Source organism: Vulpes vulpes, chromosome 15 (assembly GCF_048418805.1).
Source record: "Vulpes vulpes isolate BD-2025 chromosome 15, VulVul3, whole genome shotgun sequence".
NCBI lineage: Eukaryota > Metazoa > Chordata > Mammalia > Carnivora > Canidae > Vulpes > Vulpes vulpes.
In genome coordinates, this window is record NC_132794.1 from 25,284,044 (window position 1) to 25,311,336 (window position 27,293).

Consider the following 27,293-nt stretch of genomic DNA (forward strand, 5'->3'; position numbering starts at 1 on the left):
CACTATTACTCTGACCCATTGTATTTCTACCGGCAGATGACCCTAATGTTCCTGGAGTACTTCAAGTACTTTCCGTTACCTATCACTTTTCCAACCAAGAGATCTCTTCTACTAACCTTCCACAAAGCATTTCCCATTTCTATAATTCCAAGGTTTTACACTTGGATTTCCATCATGTTACTTTCATTGAACAAATAACAACTAATTCAATGGTGATTCAATTTTATTGAGCATAATAATCACCTGTGATGCAATATTAAACATTCTCAGGCCTTCAGCAATTCTGATACAGATAGGAGGGCAGGATCAGCAATTAAATGAGAACCCCAAGGGATTTTGATATAGGCATTCCAAGGACCACTCTTAGAAAAAAACAAACAAACAACAACAACAAAAAAAACAAAAACAAAAACAAAAAAACAAAGAAAAAACAAAAACAAAACCAAAAACAACCTTCACCTTTCTATAATGATCCTATTCCATGAATAAAGAAATGGAGATTCAGAAAAGTTTCTCACCCAAGACAATGTATTCATTCATTCAATCAGTCATTTAGTCAACAAATACTGTGGATACAGATGCTCAGACACTATTGGTTTATGCAGAATTAGAGCCTGGCCTGGTTCCCAATCCACAGCTCCTTCTACTCTGACTGCTGCCATATGCTATGGAAGTTTCAAATAATACATGAGACTGGCAGGAGTGATCAGGAAAGGCTTTGTGGAGTGGGTAGAATTTGGAATTAATTCATGGATAAAATTCTATCAAGATAAGGAGAGGGTAACTGGCCCAGTAAAGATAGTACAAGGGCTTGTGTCCAGAACTGTAGGTTGCACCAAACGAACCAGCTGAGTGAGACAGAAATGAAAGAACAGTGATATATCTCAGGGTCAGCCACTTGGCATGTTTCAGGAGACCTCAAAAGCCTATCTTCTGTATCTCTGGGCAGTCTTAAAGCTACATTCAAGTTTGTTGGGATTCCTACTGGAACCGGAGAATCCTACTAGCAGTAACCAGAGCCCAAATACCTTCCAGTTTCCAGTGTCAGCAGCCTTGTTCCAAGCACCTCTCTTCCTGTGGGAAAAAACTCTTCCTCACTAATGACTTACATATTCAGATAGGGGATGAGATGAAAAGGACTACATGCATAAACCAGGCAAAAAGTAGAAGTATAATGTGGGATAAGTCCTCAGGATGCTGGGGCCTTGGGAGGGAGAGGAGAAACACTAATCAAGATATGTAAGCATGAGGTGCCTGGCTGGCTCAGTTGGGAGAGGATATGACACCTGATCTTGGTATCATGAGTTTGAGGTCCACACTGGGCACAAGCTTACTTTTTAAAAAAAGAAAAAAAGATGTGTAAGCATAAGGTGATTTCTCAGGACACTGGTTCTCAGCTCAGGCTTCATATTAAAATCACTAAGGAGCTTCTGAAAAAATACCAATGCCTCATGCCTCTACAACCAATGGAATAAGGAACTAAAGGGTAGAGTCCATGCATCACTACATTTTAAAAGCTCTCTGGGTGGTTCTACTGTGCATCTTGGGTTGTGAACCACTGATCTAAAAGGACAGGGACTGCAGCATTATTTACAATAATCAAGATATAGGAACCACCTAAGTGTCCATTGATGGATGAATGGGTAAAAAAATTGTGATATGGGCAGCCCGGGTGGCTCAGCGGTTTAGCGCCACCTTCAGCCCAAGGAGTGATCCTGGGGACCTGGGATCGAGTCCCATGTCGGGCTCCCTGTGAGGAGCCTGCTTCTCCCTCTGTCTGTGTCTCTGGCTCTCTTTCTCTCTGTGTGTGTGTGTCTCTCATGAATAAATAAATAAAATCTTTAAAAAAAAAAAAAAAGGGATCCCCGGGTGGCTCAGGGGTTTGGCGCCTGCCTGCAGCCCAGGGCGCGATCCTGGAGAGCCGGGATCAAATCCCACGTCGGGCTCCCGGTGCATGGAGCCTGCTTCTCCCTCTGCCTATGTCTCTGCCCCCCTCTCTCTCTCTCTCTCTCTCTCTCTCTGTGTGTGTGTGACTATCATAAATAAATAAAATAAATTTAAAAAAAATTGTGATATTATTGTGATTTTATTCAGCCATAAAAAAGAAGGAAATTCTACCATTTGAGTGAGACTTGCCATTGGATAGACCTTCAGGCCATAATGCTAAGTGAAATCGGTCAAAGAGGACAAATACTGTACAAACTCACTTATATGTGGAATCTAAAAAACAAACAAACCAAAAACCCAAATTCATAGAAATAAAGATTCAGATCTGTGATCACCAGAGGCAGGGGCTGAAGTGAGAGGGACTGAATGAATATCATGAAAAGGCACAAACTTCTAGTTATAAGATATATATGTACTAGGGATGTCATACACAACATGATGATTATAGTTAACATTGTTGTACAGTATACTTGAAAGTTGCTAAGAGAATAAATCCTAAAAGTTCTCACTGCAAGGCAAAAATATTTTTTTTTATTTTTCTGTTTTTTTCAATCTATATAAGATAATAGACGTTAACTAAATTTACTGTAGTAATCATTTCATAATATATGTAAGTCAGGTCATTATGCTGTACATCTTAAACTCATATGGTGCTGTATGTTAATTATATCTCAATAAACAAAAAGCTAAAAACAAAATGGCAGAGCTAGAAGATTAAAAAATGCAATATAAATGTGCTGGAGCCAATGATTTGAGCTACAGATAGCTGAGAACAGAGTGATTTCAATCTATGACTGAGAAGTTGAACAAAAGAGGCCTAAGTAATCCAAGGAACAAGTTAAAGGCATGAGCCAACATCTGGAGGTGACACCGAGGGCTCTCGGCTCTTGGCTGTGGAGAATCTAAGTAGTAAGCCAATGTGTGCCAGGCTAGATCCACTGATTTTTAAAAATATATACACACATAAAACCTATTGTTATATTCACTTTTCAAATAAGGAAGCTGAGTCATGGAGAGGTAAGGCTGCCCAAAGCTCTTAATAGGACATTTGCTCAAAAATAAATAAATGAAAATTAAATCAAACTGATTTTTATACAGGCAATGGAATATGTTTGGTTGAATTAGAAAATGTTGCCATTTTTGTAGGCTGAAAACAGTTTAATACAGGCAATTCTACAGGGCTTATCCTAATACATTTCCACCTGTTCTTGTCTTTAGGTATGCTTCTTATTCAATCGTTGTTGCTCACATGTTTATACAGAAGATCTGTGTTATGGCCTGATATTCCTCTGTAACCTCCTTCTAAATACTATTTCCAACACATCAGAATTGTCTTTATTCATACGTCAACTTATCTATCTTTCTATTTGCCTCATATCAACAATCAGTCCCACTTGATAAAGAGTGTAAATCAAGGGATGCAGCATAAATAAGTGACTCTCCCTGACAACAAAATCAGACTAATAAACCTTTTATAAGCTATCAACCCTAGCAGTGAGAACTGAGATTTATTTAACTAGTTCACCTTCCAAGTTTCTTTGAGAACAAGGGCAAAACTGGCAGTAACATGACAGACACAAAGTCTGCAAAATTAGTTCTCTAAATTCTTTTTAAAAAGCAGGAAAGTAGAGCAAACTTTTCTCCCATTAGGATGTTATCCAAGAGGAAACTATGCTGGCTCTAACATTGGTTTAATAAGTAAGATGATGTTATGGAAAGTTTAATATGATGACCATCCTTCCTATTAACTCTATTCTCCAACACAGGGTACTGTTTTTTATTCAGTCTCACTAGATTGTCTTGAATAAGTTTCATGAGACCAAAACCACCTCGGTCTTTTTTTTTTTTTTAAGATTTTATTTATTTATTCATGAGAGACACACACAGAGAGAGAAACAGAGACACAGGCAGAGGAAGGAGCAGGCTCCATGTAGGCAGCCTGATGTGGGACTCAATCCTGGGACTCCAGGATCACGCCCTGGGCCAAAGGCAGACACTAAACTGCTGAGCCACCCAGGGATCCCCCACCTCAGTCTTATTCAGCCCTTGATTATAACAGCATGGCACAGTGTATGATGCAAAGGCTGACAAGTATTTGGGGAAGAATAAATTGATCAAAGCAGGAGATGATATAGTCACAGTACAAACAATCTAATCTAATCTCATCTTGCCAAAACTGGCTGTGTGATATTAGACAAGTTATTTAAATTCTCTGGGCCTCCCTTTCCTCGTGGGTGAAAGAGGAAATTAAGATTGAATCCCTTCTCAGCTTTGTGATTCCAATGCACAGAAGAAGCTGTGATTGTGTCTTGTGAACCAGTTAACATTTCTTAGTTAATGTTTCTACACTCTTTCCTTTGTCTGTTCATCAGCCTTCTCTATATTTACCCAAAAGCACACCAGAGAAGGGCAGGGATGCAAAATTATGAATCAAATTACAATGAATTTTCAGGAGGTTTCTTGAGGTATCTGTGTTTCCTTGATCATGTTAGATTTACAAAAAGGTTAATTGGGACAAAGCCTCAGTATACAGAAGTTAGGTTCTCTGTGCATTGTCTGATTCAATTTAGGAATAATTTCAGAATCATATTTCCTTCCATGTAGTCCATATTTTCATTGCAGTACAGAGAAGATTCTATTCTCTCTCCTTTTAAAAACAATTTAAATCTTTTTTGTGAAAAGCTGGTTTCTCCTTCATGCAAGGAGACCAGATAAGAGCATCTCCTTAGTGAGACCAAACTTTTGAAGTTCTCTGTCCTTGTAAAGAGACATATCCCCCAACTGATAAATAGAATATGGTCCACTCCATTCTGAAGGAGGAAAAGTGACCCCAAACACCCTCTCAACTCTCTATTTACCAATCTCTTCATATTCCTTTCTACAAGGTTATAAGTTGCATCAAAAGGACTATAATATAAAAGAAAAAGAAAAGAAGGAGGAGCAGAAAACAGAGAAAAACCTGGCATTCTCCATATCTACTGGAAAAGCCTTGAACTCTGAACTCACATCCCTATACATGTCTAGACAGGTAAGAGAAAGAGGTCTTAGACTCTTATTTCCCTAATGAAATTTAGATAACATATTTGAATTGTTAATACTTTTTGGAACATTTCATTGTGTTTATGAAACAGCTATAAAAGAAAATACCTCTGTCCTGGTCAAGAATGAAAATGCCACATACCTGAGGATCCTGTGATTTACTACTGTGTAATAGAGCAATCCAAGCCCAGGTAGCTCAAAGCAGTACTCACTTTATGATATGTAGTGGCTGTAGGTAAGCCACTCAGATCACCCTCTAAGACTGAGGCCCTCATTCCCCCACCCCTAGGGAGTGCTAGCAGAAGATTGATGGTTCCCAGCTAAGTTCCTCCTCAGCAATCACACTACGGCTAAAGAGCCACCTTGTCCAATGGGCAGCCCCCATGTAATTACTGGTCTTTTTTATGGGATTGGCTGATGCCCTTTTGATGACTACATTGCAGTTCAAGCCTTCCTCTGTGCATCTGACCTCCTTCTCTCCCCCGTAAGAATTGAACTCAAGTGCAGTCGCCAATAAGTCTTTGCATGCAAAGGTCTATCTCAGAGTTTGTTTCCCAGGAAACTCAGTCAAAAATGTAACAGCAACTGGGGTGACAACAATGATGAAAGAAGTCTATGTTTACTTTGGAAGCCCTGAGAGTGACTAGGTGAGGCGGAATCAACCACACAGGGGCACTTGTTAGTTACACTTGCTCCCATCAGGGAAGCCTCAGAATGGCAACCACACAACCAAGGGAAATGGCTCTGAGTGCTTCCTGGGGTCAGCCTTGTTCTCTATTCCATTCAGTGTTGTGCTGGAAAACTGGCTCTGTGGGGGGAAAAAGAGACCTTACTGAAATCCATGAAATAGTTTGGCTGGTTTCAAACTATTGATGTTTAACCACTGGGCTCATCAAATTCCTAAATATTTCACAATAAGCTCTTGGGGAGCCACCCTCAGGGCACCATTGCACATGAGCACACAAGCTGCTGAGACTTGTGGAGCAGCATGAACATGAAACTTACGGAAAATCTGATATAAGCTTGTCAGTGGCTTAGGCTTGTTGTGGCACGAGAATCAGAAGATCATAGTAACTAAGCTCAGCAATCAAATGCTGAGTGAATCTGAACACAAAGTGAATACAGAGAATAGAAACTCCCAACGCGGAAGAGTAAAAGCTAAGGATGCAGATGCAGTGACGGTATACAGACCAAGAAGCAGTAAAAACTATGAATAAGCAGTAGGGAATGAAAGGTACCCAAATGTGGCAAGATCAGCAATGGAAAGACACTCCAAGTGATAAAGAGACTGGGAGAGCAACTGAACTATCTTAGTGATGGGGCCATACCCTAGAGAGCAATCAGCTTGCACTGTGGACACAGTGCCTGGAGAAAAGCATTTTACTGCAGACAGTGGTGTAGAGCTGTTTGAGTACAATGCCTGCTTGTTGCATCTCCATCTTCCTCGTTTTCACATACGTTCTCATGATCAGCCCCTATTATTTGAAGCAGTCAGATAGGATCTCTGTTGCTCACAAAGACACGAGTTTATTAACCCTAGGTCACCATCTGAACTAATAGCCACAAGGCAGAAACAAACTCAGAGTATGTACAAAGGTTGCTGACATCATCAGAGGCAATCCAAAATAGAAGCAACAACCAAGACAGTCATTTTCTTCCAAGGGTTTAAATATCCATCAGGAACAGAGTGATTTTTTTTAAAAAAGATTTTATTTATTCATTCATGAGAGACAGAGACACAGAGAAAGAGGCAGAGACACAGGCAGAGGGAGAAGCAGGCTCCATGCAGGAAGCCCGATGCAGGACTCGATCCTGGGACTCCAAGATCATGACCCGAGACGAAGGTAGACACCCAACCACTGAGCCACCCAGGCATCCCCAGAAACAGAGTGATTAAATCATTTCTTTACCCTGCTAGTGAAGGGAAGGACTGTTAGGGTCCTTCAGTCATTCTTCCAACAAATAGTTATGAATGTCTAATTCTAGAAGACAACAGTACATGTTGGGCTCTGGGGATACAATAGTAACCAGAAATATACATAGATTCTTCACCATGGAGCCTAGAGTTTAGTGGAAGAAATAAATATTTTATTAAAAAAAAATCCAGAGAAAACATAGAACTCAACTGTGCTAAGTGCTAAGAAGGAGAGTTAGATGGTTCATGATACTTCACAGTGAGGTTGAGGGGACTGGCTTCTGTCGGGGAAATGAGGGAATTCCCTACGAAGCAAAAAGGTATTGAGATCTGAATAATGTGTTCCATTATGTGTTCTAAGAGGAAAGAATATTGAGGAAAAGCTGATTAGAACTGCAAAAATGTCAGGCCCCATCCCAGATGTCTTTATCTACCTCATTCTACAGTTTAACAAGATTCCCAGGTGATCTTTATAATTTTAGCATTTGTGATACAAAAAGAAGACTGGAGTGGCTGCATCTAAGCAAGTAAAGGGTGAGGCATGGTGTGGGCCACAGCTGGGCAGGCAGACAGAAAAAAAACACCCAGTTTCACTGGCCACATTGAAGAGTTTGGCTTTATCCTAATCCTAAAAGTACTGGGAAGTCATGAAGTATGGATGTGTTGGGGGAAGTAGAAGGGAATCTAGCTGCTATGTAGAAACTTATTAGACAGGAGCAGCATTACACGTGATTTGCAATTAGACTATTACAACGGTCCAGGCAAGAGAATGTGCAAATTTAAGCTCTGGAGATTGAGATGGAGTTGGAAAAAAAGTAAATGGATCCAAAAAATATTTAGGAAATAAAGTTAACAAGACATGATAATGGTTTGGATTTGGGGAGGAGAAGTGATAAAATACAGGATGCTTTCAGACATACACAAATGATTTTCATGGTGTTTGCTAATTTTTACTATTATATTCATAGCACCAACAATTATGCCATAGGTACCCAATATTTGTTGAATAAATGAAGGACTAAACTGAAAAAAAAGTCTGAGGCATAGGTTTAGGGAGAATATCATGAGTTAGGCTTCAGAATTGTTGGGGGCTAAATAGTGTCCCCCAAAAAGATATGCTGAGGTCCTAACCTCCAGTACCTCTGAATGTGACCTTATCTGGAAAATTTGTAGATGGGAATCAAGTCAAAATGAGGTCATACTGGATGAGGGTGGGCCCTAAGTCTAAAGACTGGTGTTCTTATATGGAGAGAAAGATTTGGAGACATGAAGACACACATGAGGAAAGACAGCCGCTTGAAGATGGAGGCAAAACTTGAAGGGATGCTTCTACAAACTATGCATGCTGATTGCAGACAACCACCAAATCCTAGAATAGAGGGGAATGGAACAGATCCTCCCTCAGAGCTTCCAGAAGGAACCAACCCTCCTGACACCTTGATTTCAGACTTCTGGTCTCCAGAGCTGTGAGAAAATAAACTTCTATTGCCTTAAGCCTCCCAGTTTGCGGTATTTTGATACAGTGGTCCTAACAGGAATGCGTTTCTGATATCCAAGAAGAAGTGTTTATTTATAAGTGGTTTGAAATTTGGGTCTGAAACTGAGCAATTACCCTAATGATGTCTGTTAAAACCCAACCTATTTTTATTAAGGTAAACACCATTGATTATATTCCTTTTAACCATGGTGCCCTAGGAAATATGGGTATCCACCCTTGTAAAGAACAGTCTGTAAGATCCCAAGCACCCCTTTGGCAATCTAAAGACTGAGAAAAGAAAGACAAAAAAAGAAAAGGAAATGTTATGAAAGAAAACAAGATAAGGTAAAGAGCATCAAGAAAGTTGCTCTACAGGAGTGCTTCAACTTCTGTTTCAAGGCTCAAAAGATGCTTTTCTTCTGTTTGAGATTGGTGTGTTATCTAATGACATGGCTACAGTAGGGACCCAGAAGTCTCTTGGAGATTTCCTCTAATTCAGTCATCACTTTTTAGGAAGGCCTGGGAGGTAACCTTTCTGGGCCTTTCCTAGGATGTATTCATTATCAATTCCCTCTAAGATTCTAAAGGTCACCTTATTTACCATGGGCCAGTCTACTTTGCAGATACCAGAGATCAAATTATTGCAACAAGTTCATCATCCATGTTGTTCTATATCCAGCACAGCCTCCAATATAACTGTGCTTGAGTCCCAAAAAGATTAACTGACTGGGAATTTGGATTATCTGGGAGTGAAGAACTCTTTATTCATCTTGCCTGTGTGGGTTTCTATAGGTTTCTGTGCATGATGGCTAATCCACTCCTCCTCCAGAGCTGGCCAAGAGAGATTACCGTAGACCGGTCCTAAAAAGAGTATGGCTTTGAGCAGGATTATGAATTAATATGAGCCACTAAAGTTCAACAAAAAACAACGACACTTCACATATAGACAATTCCAAATGACATATGCTTCAAGAGTTCACACTTAGTTCCAGTCATCCAGGGCTTGAAAGCCTATCTTCATAGATATAATGCATTAAGTAGTACTAAAGGGTTCCAAGTCTGTCTACCTAATACAGTCAAACTCACTGAATGTGATCATAGCTGATAAATGATTACTGTAGGAAACTCTATCATGAACTCCCTCTTGGAATTCCTGGAACATACAGACCTGACAGCCAAATCAAAGGGGCCTCCCTCTTCTCCCCCCTGTCCTATCCCTTACTACCTGTCTCACAATCAGAAGTAAATATTTTTACAACTCTAAGACAAATCAAACAAAAATCCTCCAGGCAATACACAGAAATGGATTTGTGCAGTAGACAACTACGGCTGGTCAGGGAGCAATGGTTAAGGGATCTCTGGCTAGGCTTCTTTCTCCTACTGAACTCTTAGACCTTTCTCCTGGACTCCCCTTACTGCCAACTGCTTAACCAGACTTCTGTGCCACATGTATCCTCTCTGCAGACCTAGCCATGAACCAAAACCTTGTTGTTCTCCTTCCCCAACAACAACAAAAACTAAAATAAAGTACAAAAGCATGAGTAAATGTTTAATTTACGTGCCACCGCCAAAGTTGCTCATGCATCAGGGAACAGACTGATGCTAATACCTAGGAAGCAACTGTCACTCATTTGGCAAGCCCGTGCCCTCCTCTTTCTCTGGCTGGAGAAGGTGAAGCTAGTCTTCCTACCTCAGCACTTGCTGCTGAGTCCCTGTTAGCCATGAGCTGACTCATGCAACCTCACTAAAGCACAAATAAATGTCAGGCGCACTGGAGTGGGCAGAAGAGAGAAATAATTTCAGACTCTGATCTTTGCTCTGATAAAGAGTGTTCAATGTCATCAAGACAAAGGGATGGTGAGAATTTGAGGAGTTGGAAGCCAACCCTGGTGATTTGGCTACACTTACTACCTTCTTTCATGTCCTCTTTAGAGGTGCCTGAGGCTGTGCAGCCAGACTCCTTCCTTATCTCTTTAGATATTCAGAGTGGGCAGGAACAGGGAGAGAGCACCTCCAGCAGGCTCCGACTTGCTCCATAAAAGCAGTGAGAACATGGATTCCAGCCTTTAAGATAATCTCTTCTTGGGAGAAGATCAAGCAAGCAGAGATTTTTTTAGCCACGAGCAGTGGTTCTATCTTTGAAAACTTTGCCTGGTTGCAGCTGTTAAGCTCAATTGATCTGTATCAGGGAAGGGATGTGAACCTGTAGGGAACTGAGAGTACAAAGATAACAAAAATGTAGAAAAGACAAATAGTCTTAGCTACTCCTCACTTATTTCCTATACAGAGTGTCCATGAAGATTTAAGAGAAATCAAAACCAGCAGAGGGACAAGGAGAGAATTGGGTGGGTGGGGTAGAAGGTAAAAAAGGAGGTAGGGGAGAAAAAGCAAAAAGAGGAGGAGGGAAAGGGGGATGAAGGGAAGGAAGGAGGATAAAGAAAGGGAGACAGAAGAGGATGAAGTGATTGAAGAGGAAAATAATGAGGCTTCGAAGCTAATGCTGAACTCCCTCTGGGGCTTCCCCCGCCCCTAGATCTCCTGCTCCCTGCAGCTAAGGCCTCTAATGACTAATTCCAGGATGAGCTTTTGCCTGTCCCTATTACACAGTCAGAAAAAGGTGATAGCCTTCCTTCTGATATGACTCAGAATTGACTCAAACTCCTAGGACAGTCCTGGTGACCCAGTAAGAGAAACTATATCCATGGTTTCCCAGTGGCCAAGGTTCTTTTGCTACTAAACAAACTATGGATTTATTATCATTTATTTTCCAACCACATATTTTGATCCTGTGGGTTTCCACCTGACTCTCCTTGTTTCTGATTAGCTATTTTCCTAATACTCCAGCCCCTTCTTCTAAACCTGCCATCACCCACTCTTAACTAGAGGAATAGAATCTCTATCCCTCCCCCCTTCTAGTTCATGACTTGCTCCTGTTACCCATTCTTTCTTGGGTCTCAGAAATAGAAATCCTCTGGTTACAGAGGGGAGGCTGGGTGGAATTGGTGAAATAGGTAACAGGCATTAAAAAGTACACTTATCATTATGAGCACTGATATTGTATAAAATTGTTGAATCAGGGATGCCTGGGTGGCTAAGCCGTTGAGCGTCTGCCCTCAGCTCAGGGTGTGATCCCCAGGTCTGGGATCAAGTTACACATCGGGCTCCATGCAAGGAGCCTGCTTCTCCCTCTGCCTATGTCTCTGCCTCTCTCTCTCTCTCTCTCTCTGTGTGTGTGTGTTTTTCATGAATAAATTAGTAAAATTAAAAAAAAAAAGAATTGTTGAATCACTATATTGGATACTTGAAACTAATATAATACTGTAAACTATACTGGAATTAAAATTAAAAATGTAATTTAAAAAAGACATTATATATAGAAATCCTCAGGATCTTCAAAAAAATCCAAATAAGCCAAATTCAATAGTACATTAAAAGGACTATACACCATGACCAAGACAGATTTATCCCTGGGATACAAGGATGATTCAACTTCAAAAATCAATGAATATACCACATTAACGTAACAAAGAATAAAAATCACATAATCATCTCAATTGATGCGTAAAAGGCATTTGACAATATTCAATAGCCTTTCATGAAAAAAACACTCACCAAACTAGGAATAGAAGGAAATCGCCTCAAAATAATAAAGGCCATATATGAAAAACCCATAGCTAACATTACTTACCAGTGAAAAACTGAAACCTTTTTCTCTAAAACAGGAACAAAGTATGGATGCCCCTTCTCACCACTTTTATTCAACATAGTACTGGAAGTCCTAGACAGAGCAATGAGGCAAGAAAATGAAACAGAAGTCATCTAATTTGGAAAGGAAGAAGTAAAATTATCTCTGTTCACAAATGATATAATCTTATACATAAAAAACCTTAAAGATTCCACCAAAAAAAAATTGTTAGAATAAATGAATTCAGCAAAGTTCAAGGATACAAAATCAACATGCAAAAATCAGTTTTATTTCAAAGGAGTCACCTTGTTTGAGTGATGAATGGATAAATTAGTGAATGAAAATATAAACAAATAAATGAATGAACTAAGTTTTAAAAGAGGTATATGGATAAAGAAGATATATGTATACGCACGCACACACTCACACAAAATGGAGTATTATTACTCAGCCTTATAAAAGGAATGAAATTTTGCCATTTACAATGACATGGATGGAGCTAAAGAATATTATGTTAAGTGAAATAAATAAAAAAACAAATACTACATGATTTCACTCATATGTGGAATTTAAGAAACAAAACAAACGAGCAAAGGGGAAACAAAAAGAGAGAGGGAGGCAAACCAAGAAACAGATTCTTAACTGTAGAGAACAGAGGGGAGGTAGGTGAGGGGATGGGTAAAATAAGAGATGGGGATTAAGGAGGGCACTTGCTATGATGAGCACCAAGTTTTGTATGGAAGTATTGACTCACTATATTCTACACCTGAAACTAATATTACTCTGTATATTAACTAACTGGAATTTAAATAAAAACTTTAACAAAAAGAAAAAATCACTACAAAAAGAAAATTTAGAAAACAATGCCCTTTACAATAATATCAAAAATAAAATAAGAATAAACACAACTAAGAAATTGAAAGATTTATACATCAAAATCCCAAGTGTCCATCAACAGATAAATGGATGAACAAATTATGGTTATATATATAAAAGGAATTCAGCCATAAAAAGGTACATGCTATAACCTGGATGAACCTCGAAATCACTATGGTAAGTGAAAGAAGCCAGATACAAAAGTTTACATATTATATGACTCCAATTATAGGAAATATGCAGAATTGGTATTAAAAAAAAGAAAAGAAAGAAAAAAGATATGTGCAGAATTGGTTTAGTCATATATACAGAAAGCAAATTAATGATTGCTAGGGGATGGGAGAAGGGGAAAATGCAGAAGAATAACTGTTCAATAGATATAGAATTTTCTTTAGGGATGTTGAACTAGACACAGGTAGTGGTTCCTCAACATTGTGAATATAACAATGAATGAATGCCACTGAATTGTTCACTTTAAAATGGTTAATTTGAGGGCTCAAGAGTTGAACTTCTGCCTTTGGCTCAGGTTACGATCCCGGGATCCTGGGATTGAGTCTCACACTAGGCTCCTCATGGGGAGCCTGCTTCTCCCTCTGCCTATGTCTCTGCCTCTTTCTGTGTCTCTCATGAATAAATAAATAAAATGTTTAAAATAGTTAATTTTAGGAGTGCCTCAGTGGCTCAACTGGTAGAGCCACTCTTGATCTCAGGGTTGAGTTCAAGCCCCACAGTGGATGTGGAGCCTACTTTAAAAAAATAAAGGGGATCCCTGGGTGGCTCAGCAGTTTGGCACCTGCCTTTGGCTCAGGGCGCAATCCTGGAGTCCCGGGATCGAGTCCCACGTCAGGTTCCCTGCATGGAGCCTGCTTCTCCCTCTGCCTGTGTCTCTGCCTCTCTCTGTCTCTCTATCATGAATAAATAAAATATTTTTTAAAATTAAATAAATAAGTAATATTTATTATTATTATATTATTACTGCACCTGGGTGGTACAGTCAGTGAAGCATCGAACTCTCGGTTTGGGCTCAAGTCATGATCTCAGGGTCATGAGATTGAGCCCTGCATTTGGCTCAGCAGAGAGTCTGCTTGAGATTCTTTCTCCCTCTCCCTCTGTCCCTCTGGCTCATACTCCCTCTCTCTCTAAAATAAATAAATAAATCTTTAAAAATAAATAAATCAAATTATTAATGTTATGTTTGTGAATTTCACTTCAATAAAAAAATAAACCATTATATATATGCAGAGCTCTTGGATCAGCAATCTTTTACTATCTAACTAGATTAGATAAGACAATTGGGACCATCCACTAAAAATCCCCCTTTTAAAATCCTACCACCTTGTATGCAAATGTGTGGACATCCACACTTTATTATTTACTTACCTCATTTCATGCTAAGAAAATAAGGTGTCCTTCTCATATAAGGTTAACTCTTCCAAATCCTTCCATCTTTCTTTCAAGTTCTCATTCCACCAACTTTCCTTCTTCTCTTAAATATTAAATTTCTTTCTTTCTCTTCTTTTCTCTTCTTAGCCTGTAAATAGTATCAAGCATTCTCCACCCCTCAAAAAGAATTCCACTAATCTTGTACTGCTCTCTATAATTTGTCTCCTTCCACTCTCTGCCAGGTTTCTCAAAGAGCAGTCAACACAAAGTGAAGTCACTTCTGCTTCAACTTGCCTCCTCAAGCTCATCAGTGCCTCCATTCTATCAAATATAATGAATGTGTAAGTTTTTATTATAAAAATGATTCCTAAAAAAAAAACGATTCTTTTGATTGCTTCCCATGTTTTTTACTTGATATTTTCTTGTTCCCAAGGGTCTGTCTGCAGCACACTCATGCTGCACGCTCTTGGTGTAATGTCATCCACTTGAGGTTTTAACAACTACCTACGTAAAGATGAAGAGTCTCTAATCTATACCTCTGAGACTTTTCCCAAAGCTTCAGATACATATACTCAATTTCTTACTCAACCTTTCCCCTTGGATAGCACATGGGAACCTCAGACTCAGCATGTCTAAAATAGTATATCAAACTTTACACACAGTTTTCACCTTTTGGGGCACCTGGAAGGTGCCTCAGTGGTTGAGCATCTGCCTTTGTCTCAGGGCGTGATCCCGGGGTCCTAGAATAGAGTCCCACATCAGGCTCCTCTCCAGGAGCCTGCTTCTCCCTCTGCCTATGTCTCTGCCTCTCACTGTGTGTCTCTTGTGAATAAATAAAATCTTAAAAAAAAAAAAACCTTTGTCTTTCTGTATTATTCTCAGTCACCCAATTAGCCAAGCCAAAAACCTGAAACTCACCTTTGAATCTTTGCAATACCTTCCACTCTTTCCTTTAAATGTATTTTAGAGGGACGCCTGGGTGGCTCAGCAGTTGAGCATCTGCCTTCAGCTGTGGTCATGATCCTGCGATCCTGGGATAGAGTTCCACATCGGGCTCCTTGCAAGGCACCTGCTTCTCCCTCTGCCTCTGTCTCTGCCTCTCTGTGTGTCTTTCATGAATAAATAAAAAATCTAAAAAAAAAAAGAAATGTATTTTAGAAATCACCTAATTCTGCTAATTACACCTCTTAAATATTTCTCAGGATTGATCAAATGATGAAATCATATCACTCCTTCCTTCAAATTCTCCAATGCCTTTCCAACACAATTGGCATAAAATGAAAATTCCAGGGCCCCACATTTGGCCCTCATTCCTGGCCTCTAGTCACATGTGTCTTTTTAATGTTCCTTAAACACTCAAGTTCATTCATATCTCTAGGTTGTGCCACTTGGGGTTTCCTCTTCCTTGAAATGTTTCCTGTCAGCTCTTTCTTCATATCCACTTCTCAACACAGAAGACATCCTAATCTTGTCCCCACCACCTTCAACAAGCAAACTCTCTTGAACACATCATCACTTTTATTTTCATGGCGCTTATCACTATTTGAATCATCTGATTTATATATTCTCCACTGTCTCCTTTACTAGGATAAACACTTATAATTTTGGAAAAATTGTACTTGTTTAACTTGGTTTTGGTCCATTTCTCCCACTAGAATTTAAAAGGTATGAGAGCTGAGACTTTGTATATCTCTATATAAGGCAACTCTAGTCCTTCTTCTGGTAGATCATGGATTCCTTCCTTACCCTCCTGGTGTGATATTGATGATGTCCCAGCATGCTTTATGACTGGTCTTAACTGAAATATGACAAAGAAAAAGACAAAAAAACTCTCCCCATTCACTTTCTGAGAGGAGTCTGGAGTTCCCAATTTCTGAGTGCTGCTAAAATTATCTTAGCCTTCAAAGTGATAGCACCATGTTCACATAAATACTCCATGACTCAACATTTATTAGGCACCTTCTATGTGACTGGTACTATATTAAGGGTTGTGTAGGTGTGACATTGTGATTTATAATAAGAAATACATATTTGGTCTTTGTGCCAGCTTCTGGCAGAGAACTCCTAAAACTCTTGTAATTTCCTAAGTGATGAGAACGATAAAGACATCTTTTGTTATGTTGGTGAGTGACTTTTAGAAAGCCTCTAAGTAACCTAAAGATGGGGCTGTTTGCCAGAAAATCCAACCATGTTTTAGAGGGTTAGAGCTTTCAATCCTACTTCCCTGACTTCCTGAAAGGGGAGAAGGGCTGAACAATGAGTTCCATCACCAATGGTCAATGATTTAATCAATCATCTATGTAATTAGGCCTCCATAAAAATCCAAAAGGATGGGATTTGGAGAGCTGCCAGGCTGTGCACAAGTGGAGATGTGAGGAAGAGTGGTATGCCTGGAGAGGCTTGGAGGATCCATGCCCTTTCCCACATCCTTGACTTATGTTATCTCCTCATCTAGCTCTTGGTTCTCAGCCTTTAAATATCCTTTATAATAAACTGGTAAACTAGTAAGCAAACAGATTTCCTGAGTTCGGTGTACTGTGAGCCACTCTAGCAAATTAACCAAATCCGAGGAGGGGGCTGTGGGAGCCTCTAATTTATAGCTAATTGGTCAGAAGTACAGATAACCGCCTGGATGTGTAACTGGTATCTGAAGTCCAAGGAGGGAATCTTGGAAACTTCCAACCTGCAGCTGCTTGATCACAGAAGCACAGGTAACAAGCACAAATTGACATCTGAAACTGAGGACACTCTCTTGCAATGAAGACTTTTTTGTTTTTTGTTTTTTAAGGGAGAGAGAGGCTCTCCCTTAAGCAGGCTCCATGCCCTGCACAGGGCCTGATGGGGGACTCAACCTCACAACCCTGAGGGGGGCACAGAGAAAAAAAAAACTGACAAAGGTGAATGGCTGCAGAATGATGGGGATTTTGTGGCTGAAAGCCTTGAACATCATGGTGAGGAATGTTGATTTTTCCCCCCTTGAAGTCACTGATTCCTCACACTTGTGCTCAACTGGCTACTTAAGAATTACCTGGGGGTGTCTGGGTGGCTCAGTCAAGTAAGCATTCAAGTATGGCTCTGAGCTCAGTGCTGAGTCTGCTTAAGATTCTCTCTCTCTCTCTCTCTTCTCCCTCTGCCCTTCCCCTCAATGCTATAAATAAAATCTTTTAAAAAAAGAATTTTCTGGATAGCTTGTTTCAAATACATATTTCTGGGGTCACATCTGGATAATCTGAATAATCTGATTCAGACCACTTGTAATGGACCCCCGGAATCTTCCTAAGAAATTCATAGGATGAGCTCAGGTTGGAAATCATGATTATAGAAAATGGAGGAAGCCTAGTCTTGCTTCACTGGCATTATCAAGATCCAAAACGGTCAGTTCAACCTTCAGGAGTTTCCCAACAGGACAGGAAGTAGACTGTTGTATAGCTATTAGAGAATGGGCTGTAGATAGAGTCCAGCTATTACTCTCCATTGTCTAGTGTACTTGGGCACACATTGTCCATTGGGCCTGCATCCTTCTCCCACCCTCACCATGTACTCAGTGCATGCAACTGGGCTTCTCAGTGTCTTCATCAGCAATCCAGTTTTCCCCTAGACTTGCAGCTTCTGGAAGAACCCCAAGTTGCTTGGTTGGCATCTGACAATCTGCCTAACCCTAACACTTCCCTCTCTGTGGGACTGAACTTTTAGTGAAGGTTTTACTCCAAAGCAAAGAGAACCCAGGGAACATTTGTCTTCACCAGGATTATCAGAGTTGTGCCAAACAAAGGTTTATAATAGAAGAATGGGTCTATGTTTCAGGAGGATAGATTACAAAAAAAATAGAGGGAAATGCAGGAACAAATTTAGAAACTGCTCCAGTAGTTTAGAGGGAAGACATTGCAGAAATGTTCAAAGCAGCAGCCAAGAAAATGAGAGGAAGGGAGTGTGATCTTGGGTACTGGTTAGGGGCAGAAGGAACAAAAGATGATGTCAAGGTTTCTAGTTTCTAAAACAAAGTAATGTTTTAGCTGAATTAGCTACTTGCTTCCATATAATTTGTTACTCATTTTTAAATTTCACTCCAAGTTTTCATTGTGTGGGGAAGCACCATTATCAAGTGATATCTCAGCGTGTCTCAACCCATTTGTAAAAACACACTGTAAGTACCAAAGTGTTGAAAGTCTTTCTCCTGGCCTGAACTAGCTTTTTCCATCACACATATCAAAAGTGTCTGGAAATGCACAAAGCAATCATTTCAAGCACCCAAGTAATACCATTATTCTGAACCCAAAGTAATCCCTTCAAGTGTTATTTTAGAAAAACAAAAAGCATTAATAGTTCATCTTAAAGATGTGACTCCTTTCATATACAAGATTACTGGCCTAAAAAAAAAAAAAGTGGCAGGCCACTCATCTTTTTGTCTCCTTTTTTCTTCCCCACATGAGTATTTCAGCTTTATTTAACAATTTTACTTCTGACTAATTTGAACTAATTGAATTTTTTTAAAAAAAATTTATTTATTTGACAGAGCGAGATAGCATAAGCAAGGGGAGAGGCAGAGAGAGAATGAGAAGCAGGCTACCTGCTGAGCAGGGACTGAACACTCTTGAATATTCAAGAGAATACTTATTTCTCTTGAGATTCTGAGAGATGTGCATAGTTTTAGGGAATAACTTAAAATTTAGATTTACTTTTGGACCTTACAAGTGTCATTCAATTTATAAAGCTATTGTCCTTTAAAAAAAACAAAAACAAAAACAAAAAAAAAGCCTCTAATGTTCAAATGCTGTCCAATTGTCCTATCTTGATTCCCAAAAAGGCTATAGCTGCCTCATTTAATGTGCTAGAAGTTGCTAAGTAGAACCGATAGTAAAATTAAGCAGTAAACCTGCTGATGTAGAATTCTTCACTCCTAATTTGGCTAATGTCCAACTCTAAATTAGAACAAACTAAACCCTCAGGTTTTATTTGCAAAGAAACTTGACTCAAATGCTGAGCTCACAAGCTCCTGAAATGTAAATTTGCCTCTCAAACTTGCCAGCCATAACCAGTGGAGAAGTCACTAGGAACCTGTAAACAAAAGCAACTCTTCCTTTAACCAGAATTTTATTTCTTGTGGCTTTCTTCTTTCACCAAAATAAGGAAATGATTACTACACTCCACTTCTCTTATGTCCCCCAATCACTTTCCTACTGTGGAGAGAACTTGTTAACAACATGCACTACAAACTTATTTTCCTCTTTGATGAATTCATTTTGGTCTCGTGTGTTTCAGGAAAGAGGTACAACCCCTCTTCCCAAAGAATAGATGAATAATTACCTACAAATAGGAAGCATGCTGCTGGCCAGAGGAAGGGAATTGCCAACTCCCTCCTTAGGATCACGTCTGCCGCCAAGCAACAATTAATAGTACGCTGCCCATGATTTTCCACACTCCAGATTCAGAGGGAAGGATACTCTTCTTCGTTCAGATAAACCATAGAGGAGAGAAAAATAAAGGAGCAGCAGGTGTGGCCTAATTCCCTGTGGCCTCAACTTCTGAGAAGAAGAACCTCCTACACCTGCATGTAAGAACAAAGCTCAACTACAACAGGAATTTGGAAGCCAAGGCCAAGTTACCAGCAAGGAGTTTGTAACTGCCTTAAACAAAGTTGCAAAGTCAGCACAAGCTGGGACTTGATGGGATGCTTGAGAGCTCAACATCTCCCCTCTTTGTCTTCTTCCTCTCTAGTTAGTGTTTAAGAGTAGAGATGGCATGACCTGATCACAGAATTCTCAGGAAATTCAAGAAGAAATGCTTCTGTGGAAAAGAACTAAACTTATGAATCTTCTTAAAAATACTCTCACTTTTAGTAAAATCCTGTGAAGTGGTGAATGGCGCAAATCCAGCTATATCATCCCCATGAAGAACGGAGAGATAGGACATAAATGAGCCAGTAGCATCTATACTCCAAGCCTGACAGCCACATCAGATTTTTAACCCTTCCCATAGGGGCACACATAGGCTTCACATTACCGGTACTGTGATTGAAGCTTGTAAATATTACATCACCAGCTCAAGGTCAAATGACTAATATAAGGCAGAGCCTGAAATCTGAACCTAATATGGCCAAACTTCAAACCTGGGGTTTGTCCTTTGTCCTACTGGCTTCCAAATGCTGGCCCCTGGGCTTGTGGTAGCCTGGCCATTCTCAGGACCCACTTGTGCAGCACTGTCAGGAATGCCTCAGCCACAGGCTCTGGGAAATTTAATCCAATCGGTCTGGAATGAGACCTGAGAAACTGTGTTTTTTAAGAAATCTCCTTGACATTTTTCTGCTGCCAGACTTGGGAACTATGGCAGTGTATAAGTCTCCTGTGTTTGTTTGTATGTTTATTTTTTCCCAGCAGTTAATTGATTTCATGGAAATCTTACCTCATCTCCTAAAACAAAGTATAATGCATCTGTCACTCTTAGGAAATGTATCTGCTCTTTCTATGAATCGTGGAATCTATTTTCAAAATATTTAAAATTCCAGCAGTCCTTTAGAAAATATCTTGGGTTGGGACTTAGGGGTGCTTCCTTATGTTCAGAAAGTCCATTCTAATTTATCACCCACAATTGTCTTGCCGCAAAACTCTATAGTTTCCTGCAGGGTTCCAGATTTTCCTTACTTATTTGTGGCTCACCATGCCAGGGCAACTGATGCGCAGAGCAAACTCCCCATCTCTCAGACATTTTTGATTTACTGCACCTTCAGGGCTTTACTTATTTTAGACGTAGGCCTATGCATATGTTTCAACCAATTTTCTAAAATACACTTCCTTCCTAAGACAGCTGTTATTTTGGTTCTTGCTAAGGACTGTTGAGCATCTCTTGGGACCTGAGGTGAAGCTTTTTATATCCTTATGCTCTCCAGTTAGAGGTTCTTTTTTCCCCACCGTGTCCTGGTCTCCAAAGCTATTTCTCCTACTCCCTCACCTTTTATCTGTTAAGGGATCCACCGCTAGAATAAAGCAAGATTAAGCAAACTATGATCCCGGGGCCAAATCTAGCTCGGCACCTGTTTTTTTGTAAATAACATTTTATTGGAACACAACCAGCGCCATTCATTTGCCTATCTGTGGCTGCTTTCACACTACAGTAGCAAGTGAATAGCTCCTAGTATCTAGAAGTATTTACTATCTGGTTCTTTTCAGAAAAAGTTTGCCAATCCTTGGACTAAAGGAACATTTCCAATGAAAATATTTATAAACTTTACCCTGATAGAGAAAGACCACATATACCTCCAGGATCACCTCAAATCATATATGCTATGAGAATTTTGTTGTTTGCCTGTTTTTCTTAATTTTTAATCCATAACTTTAGGGTACAACATTCATATTCCTTTTTCAATCCCATGTTCAGATTTCATTGGTTATTAAAGAGGTACTATTAGGAACTAAAAATGATAGACAATCTTGTTAATAAAAGCTATTCTTTAATATATAATAAATCACCTTGTTACTTGTGTGAGGGTAACAGGTATGGAGAAGACTATGTGAATCTCTATTAGTTTGTCATAATTCTCTCCAAGTAACCTTTCCTCCATCTACTAAAATGAATCTCGGTTTTACCACTTTGTAATTTGTATTGCTGATAAGAAAAAGAAACAATTTTTCTTTTAATTTTTTCCAAGCTGTCTTGATAACTGGCGATAGTACCAAGTAATAGTTAATAAAATATTAACCCAGGAAAATATGTTTTTAGGGGGTAAAAGTCTCATTTCTTTCCATGAAAATAAAAAAACAACATGCCAGCGTGCCTGGGAGGCTCAGGGTGTGATCTGGAGTCCCAAGATTAGGCCTCGTGTGGGGCTCTGCACAGGGAATCCGACTCTCCCTCTGCCTTCCACTCCTCCTGCTTGTTCTCTGTCAAATAGATAAATAAAATATTTAAAAAGTATATGCCTTAAAAACCTCATCACTATTTTCAAATCCCACGAAAGTTACTTTAAAAATCATGGAGATTTAAAAAAAAAATCATGGAGATTTGATATTTAATGATTGTAGAAAGGCAACTGGCTTGTAAGTGAAATCTGCACCTTGTCTTTACACTCACAATACCGGCCAAGTTATTGAATTTAAAAGTACCAGCGCGCCCTCTTGTGGTGCACTGCAGTTACTATTCTTTTCTATTAGTCCTTAGAAGTTCGGTATGAACCGTTAAATTTTATGCAAGTCACTTTACAAGAGACCACTCGATCTTACATTTCATCTGTACTGATTCCTATGGAACAATAATCAATAATACATGCTGGGACTTGCAGAATGAACTGCTAAAATTACACCAGGCTGTAATGAAATATGATTATCACTGTTTGCCACCCACCCTGAGTTCCCAAGAACAGAAATAAACCTATCACCCATTTTGATCCATAGACTACTCCATAGAAGGAATGAATAAATAAATAAATAAATAAATAAATAAATAAATAAATAAATAAATAAATAAATAAATAAAGTTTACCACTAGCATGTTGGGGCATATCAGGTACTCTAAAGAATTTTGAAAAAATAGGGGATCCCTGGGTAGCTCAGCGGTTTAGCGCCTGCCTCTGGCCCAGGGCATGATCCTGGGGACCCAGTATCGAGTCCCACATCAGGCTCGCTGCATGGAGCCTGCTTCTGCCTCTGCCTGTGTCTCTGCCTCTCTCTTTGTGTCTCTCATGAATAAATAAATAAAATCTTAATTAAAAAAAAAAAGGAATTTCGACCTACTCCCCTTCCCAATGTTCCCAATGTGAGAGTGTGGCTATATACATAAGTGTAAATATTTTTTATTAAAGAGCACATGAAAAATTCTCTAAGAAGACAAACAAAAAGGCTTTATGAAAGTCAAATCTATGTCCCAGTTTCTGGTTCCTTCCTTTCAAGGGGAGCTTTGGGTACCTGTTCTGGCCACTTGACCATGAATTCAATGGTTTGGACTATAGTGCAAGCTCCAAGGATCCCCTATGTTATATTTTGGCACTGATGAGACCAACTACCCATAATGTCTCCTCTCTGCCTTTTTCTGTTGTTGTTACTTTTTTTTTTTTTTTTTTAAGATTTCATTTATTCATTCATGAGAGAACCTGATGTGGGACTCGATCCCGGGACTCCAGGATCATGCCCTGGGCCGGAGGCAGGCGCTAAACCACGGAGTCACCCAGGGATCCCCAACTTTTAAAAAATATGTACAAGTCCTACTACTTACCAGCATAACTGGAAACCCTTGAGCAAGTTACTCATTCTAATGTTCTTAGTTTTACTTTCTCATCTGTAAAACGGAGGTGTTAATAATGATAGTCGGCCATAGCTGTCATGAGGACTAAACACAGGATGAAAGTTAAGGTACCTATCATAGGGCTGGGCACATAAGGAGAGAGTCATAACTGTTACCATCAGTATTACTATTAGGTTTCCGAAGATATTTCAACACTGTGATTTCTTGATATTCTTCTTTTTTTATCACTCTCCACTTTTCCAGTATATTTTTGGTCTGTTTTATTAAATTTTTTGTTTATGTTTTCCTTTTATATTGCCATTACTGTGTGGCAATAGAAAAGCTAGATTTGAAAGTGTGGGTTCTTGGGGTACCTGACTGGCTCAGTATGCAGAGCATGAGACTCTTGATCCTGAATTCAAGCCTCACTTCAGGCATAGAGATTACTTAAAAACAACCAAAAAAGTGTGGGTCCTTGTTTCAGAATCCTGCATTTCAATTGACTTGCACTTCAATTGACACATTAAGACTGCATCACAGGGCCCAAACCTAGACATGTAAATGTTGGAGTGTCTCAGTGCTACTCAGGTATGAATCTCTGGACAGTCTTTTTATTGGAGAGCTGAAAAAGACCTTTTGACAAGATGTTTCAAAAGTATGGAGCAAAATATAATGAAGTTCTTCCTGTTTGTCTTTTCAATGGTCAGTAAATTCTTCTGCATTTGTTTGGAAGTTTCTAATGCAAGTTGCTTTTGTGGAAAAAAATATTTCATATCATGGATCTGTCTATATTAGAAGAAGAATAAACATTAAATATGGTACATTATTAGAACAGACACTCCAACTACTGAGGGTATTTTTTTGTTCACAGTTTCATCAGACATCAATAATGACTTTTTAGGTCAGCTCCAGCTGAAAAGTACTTAAAAAATATTTTTTTAATTTATTTATGAGACAAGATTGAGTGTGTGCACAAAGTAGGGGAGGGCAGAGGGAGAGGGAGAGGGAGAGGGAGAGGGAGAGGGAGAAGCAGACTCCCTGCTGAGCATGGAGCCCAATTTGGGGTTCAATCCCATGATCCTGAAATTAAAACCTGAGCCTAAATCGAGAGTAAGACACTCAACGAATTGAGCCACTCAGATGCCCCAAAAAGTACTTATTTTAGAACCCTTATTTCTTGTTTCCCTAGCAATGTTATGCCATCACATCAAGATCCTTACACTCACATTTAGTGCCTAAACATGCTTCTTGATCCTTCTTGTACAACTTATGTTTGGGGATATTTCAATCTCTTCATTAGGTGTAGCAAACCTAAAACATGCAAAAAGAGGGGGAGGCGGCAGGGAAGAGAGAGATGCTTTTCAATTAGCAAACTCCAGATAGTAATTTTTTAAAGATTTTTTTATTAATATATTTGAGAGAGAGAGCAGCAGAAGCGGGGGGGGGGGGGGGGGGCAGCAGAGGGAGAGGGAGAAGCAAGCTCCCCACTGAGCAAGGAGACCAATGTGGGACTCCATCCCAGGACCTTGAAACCTTGACCTGAGCCGAAGGCAGACACTTAACCAAATGAGCCACCCAGGCATCACCAGAAAGTATTTAATAAAACAGATTTTACCTATGCTCTCCTTGGTATCCACGATTGTTGTCTGTTACCTAGGAATTAAATGTTGAGTTGCAAGGTATGATCACTATAGTAACCAGAAGGGCACTGGAACGTTGAAAATGTGGGTAGATGTTAAATTTAGATCAAAGTGAATAAATGTCACATTATCAATCCTATTCCTGTAGGAACTAATTGTCTTCAACAGATTTTCCTTATATATCACATGAAAGGCCCTTTTTTCTCCTTTGTGCCAATTTTCAAAACATTTAAATTAGCACTTTTTTGTTTGTTTTCAGAAATCACCAGTTTTGGTTTTTCAAACTGTAACTTAAAATAACCATATCCCAATGCTATTTAGCTTTCAGTGGATGACAAATAATACAAAAGTCTTGTATTTTCTGGATACACACTTTTAAGCAATCCTTTTTTTTTTTTCTTTTTTACATCAGAAATGCACCATCTGACCTGCATTGTGACTGTTTTCTATGAATCATCCAAAGCTGGCATGTTGTAGGGTTTTAGTGCTTTTTGTGGTGTTAACTTCCTTACCCACAAACAAACAGCCTTCAAACTACACAGATGAGATCAAACAGTTGATGGCATTTATATTTTCCTAGGTCTCAGAAAGAAGAATCCAATCCCACAAAATTAAATGCCTTTAGGGGGGAAAAAGTGACCATGTGGATGTTTGACATCAAAGACAGAAATATCTTCCGTTTCCACTCAGTGTTCCCAAACTCCAGGCAGCCATTTAATTTTTTTTTTTCCTTTTCTCCATTCCCTTTCCCTCCTGGCTCTCTGAATTATAATTAAGAACTTGGAGGATAGATTTGACCTTTCCTTGTGCTCTTTTTTGATATTATACAAAGTTTAATGGAGGATTGTTCTGCTTCTTCACGAATAATTGATTCTGTTTCTTTGGTGTCCCTGATACAAATCTGTGGCATATTGGCAACTGTCTTTACCAACAGTAAATTCCTTAAGGACTGTGATCCAAGTAGTGCAAAAATACGTGTTGCTAGTTACATGTCTTACTTTGAACATCACCTACTGTTGTCTAAAAATAATGGTTGCTCATGACCCAGATTTTTACTAACACTTTTAGGAGAAGTTGGCTTTCCTTGGATCATGTCTCTCGAAGAGCCAGGTGAAGGGCTATATTATGGAGGACTGTATCTTATTTCTAACCAGACACATCCCCACCCCCAACCCCTAGAGCAAGCATCTCCCATTGTTCAGGACCAAGGAGCAGGTGTGCTGTTTCTGTGGTTCAATATCCCCAGCTGGATATAGTTCATAATCAAATATATCTTCCCTTTATTCTGCCAAAAGTCCAAGAAGGAGGCACAGTTGATTACCAAAAAGAATCCTACTAGGAACTAGTCCAGGGATGCCCAGGTGGCTCAGCGGTTGAGCGTCTGTCTCGGCTCAAGGTGTGATCCCGGGATTCAGGATTGAGTCCTGCATCAGGCTCCTTGTGGAGAGCCTGCTTCTCCTCTGCCTGTGTCTCTGCCTCTCTCTGTGTGTCTCTCATGTAAATAAATAAATAAAATCCTAAAAAAAGAAAGAAACTAGTCCAGACACACAAGAAGGCCAAAGGATGTCTGCAGGTGAAATATTTACTTTTCAATGAGATGCCTGATAGTCTTTACAGACTCTTTCTTGAGTGGGAGCCTGGCAATCCAATCTCCTTTCTCTCTCCACTTCCCCAGTGATGCCTGACTTCCTGCGTGGAGTGCTGGCTACATCCTGAGAGTAAAGTAGGCATTAAGATTCCTTTAGGTCATGACGACCATTTTTCCTAGACAACTCAACCTCCATCATACCTGCAGTCTCCCTTGTAAGAAGAGGTTTAGGCATTTCAGAATCTTCTGACTGGAGGATTTAAAATAAAAATAGACCCTGGGGTGCCTGGCTGGCTCAATCAGTGGAGCATGTGATTCTTGATCTCAGGATTGTGGGTTCAAATCCCACATTAGGTGTAGAGATTACTTAAAAATAAAATTTTAAAAAATAAAATAAATAAAAACAAACCTATTTCTTATGACATTGACTATTACACCATTACATGTTTAAAGTGCTTTAAATTTCTTTCATTTGAGTCTCTTAAAAAAAAATCCCCTCATCAGAGATAAAAAAGAAGAAAACACACACACAC

General features: G+C 39.4%; 1 long non-coding RNA gene across 7 annotated transcripts in view; it reads right to left on the reverse strand.

The window, feature by feature from the left end:
- LOC112917666 (uncharacterized) overlaps positions 1-27,293 on the reverse strand; it is a 162,379-nt gene that overhangs the window by 85,004 nt on the left and 50,082 nt on the right. For 4 of the 7 annotated variants that reach the window (XR_011997693.1, XR_011997691.1, XR_011997692.1 and 1 more), the window contains 2 exons: positions 14,320-15,453; positions 12,067-12,156 (listed from right to left, as the gene is read on the reverse strand). This is a non-coding gene — a long non-coding RNA (uncharacterized lncRNA). Of the gene's footprint in view, positions 1-12,066; positions 12,157-14,319; positions 15,454-22,090; positions 22,197-24,758; positions 24,844-27,293 lie in introns of all 7 variants that reach the window. The other 3 variants (XR_011997688.1, XR_011997689.1, XR_011997690.1) reach the window with 2 other exon arrangements.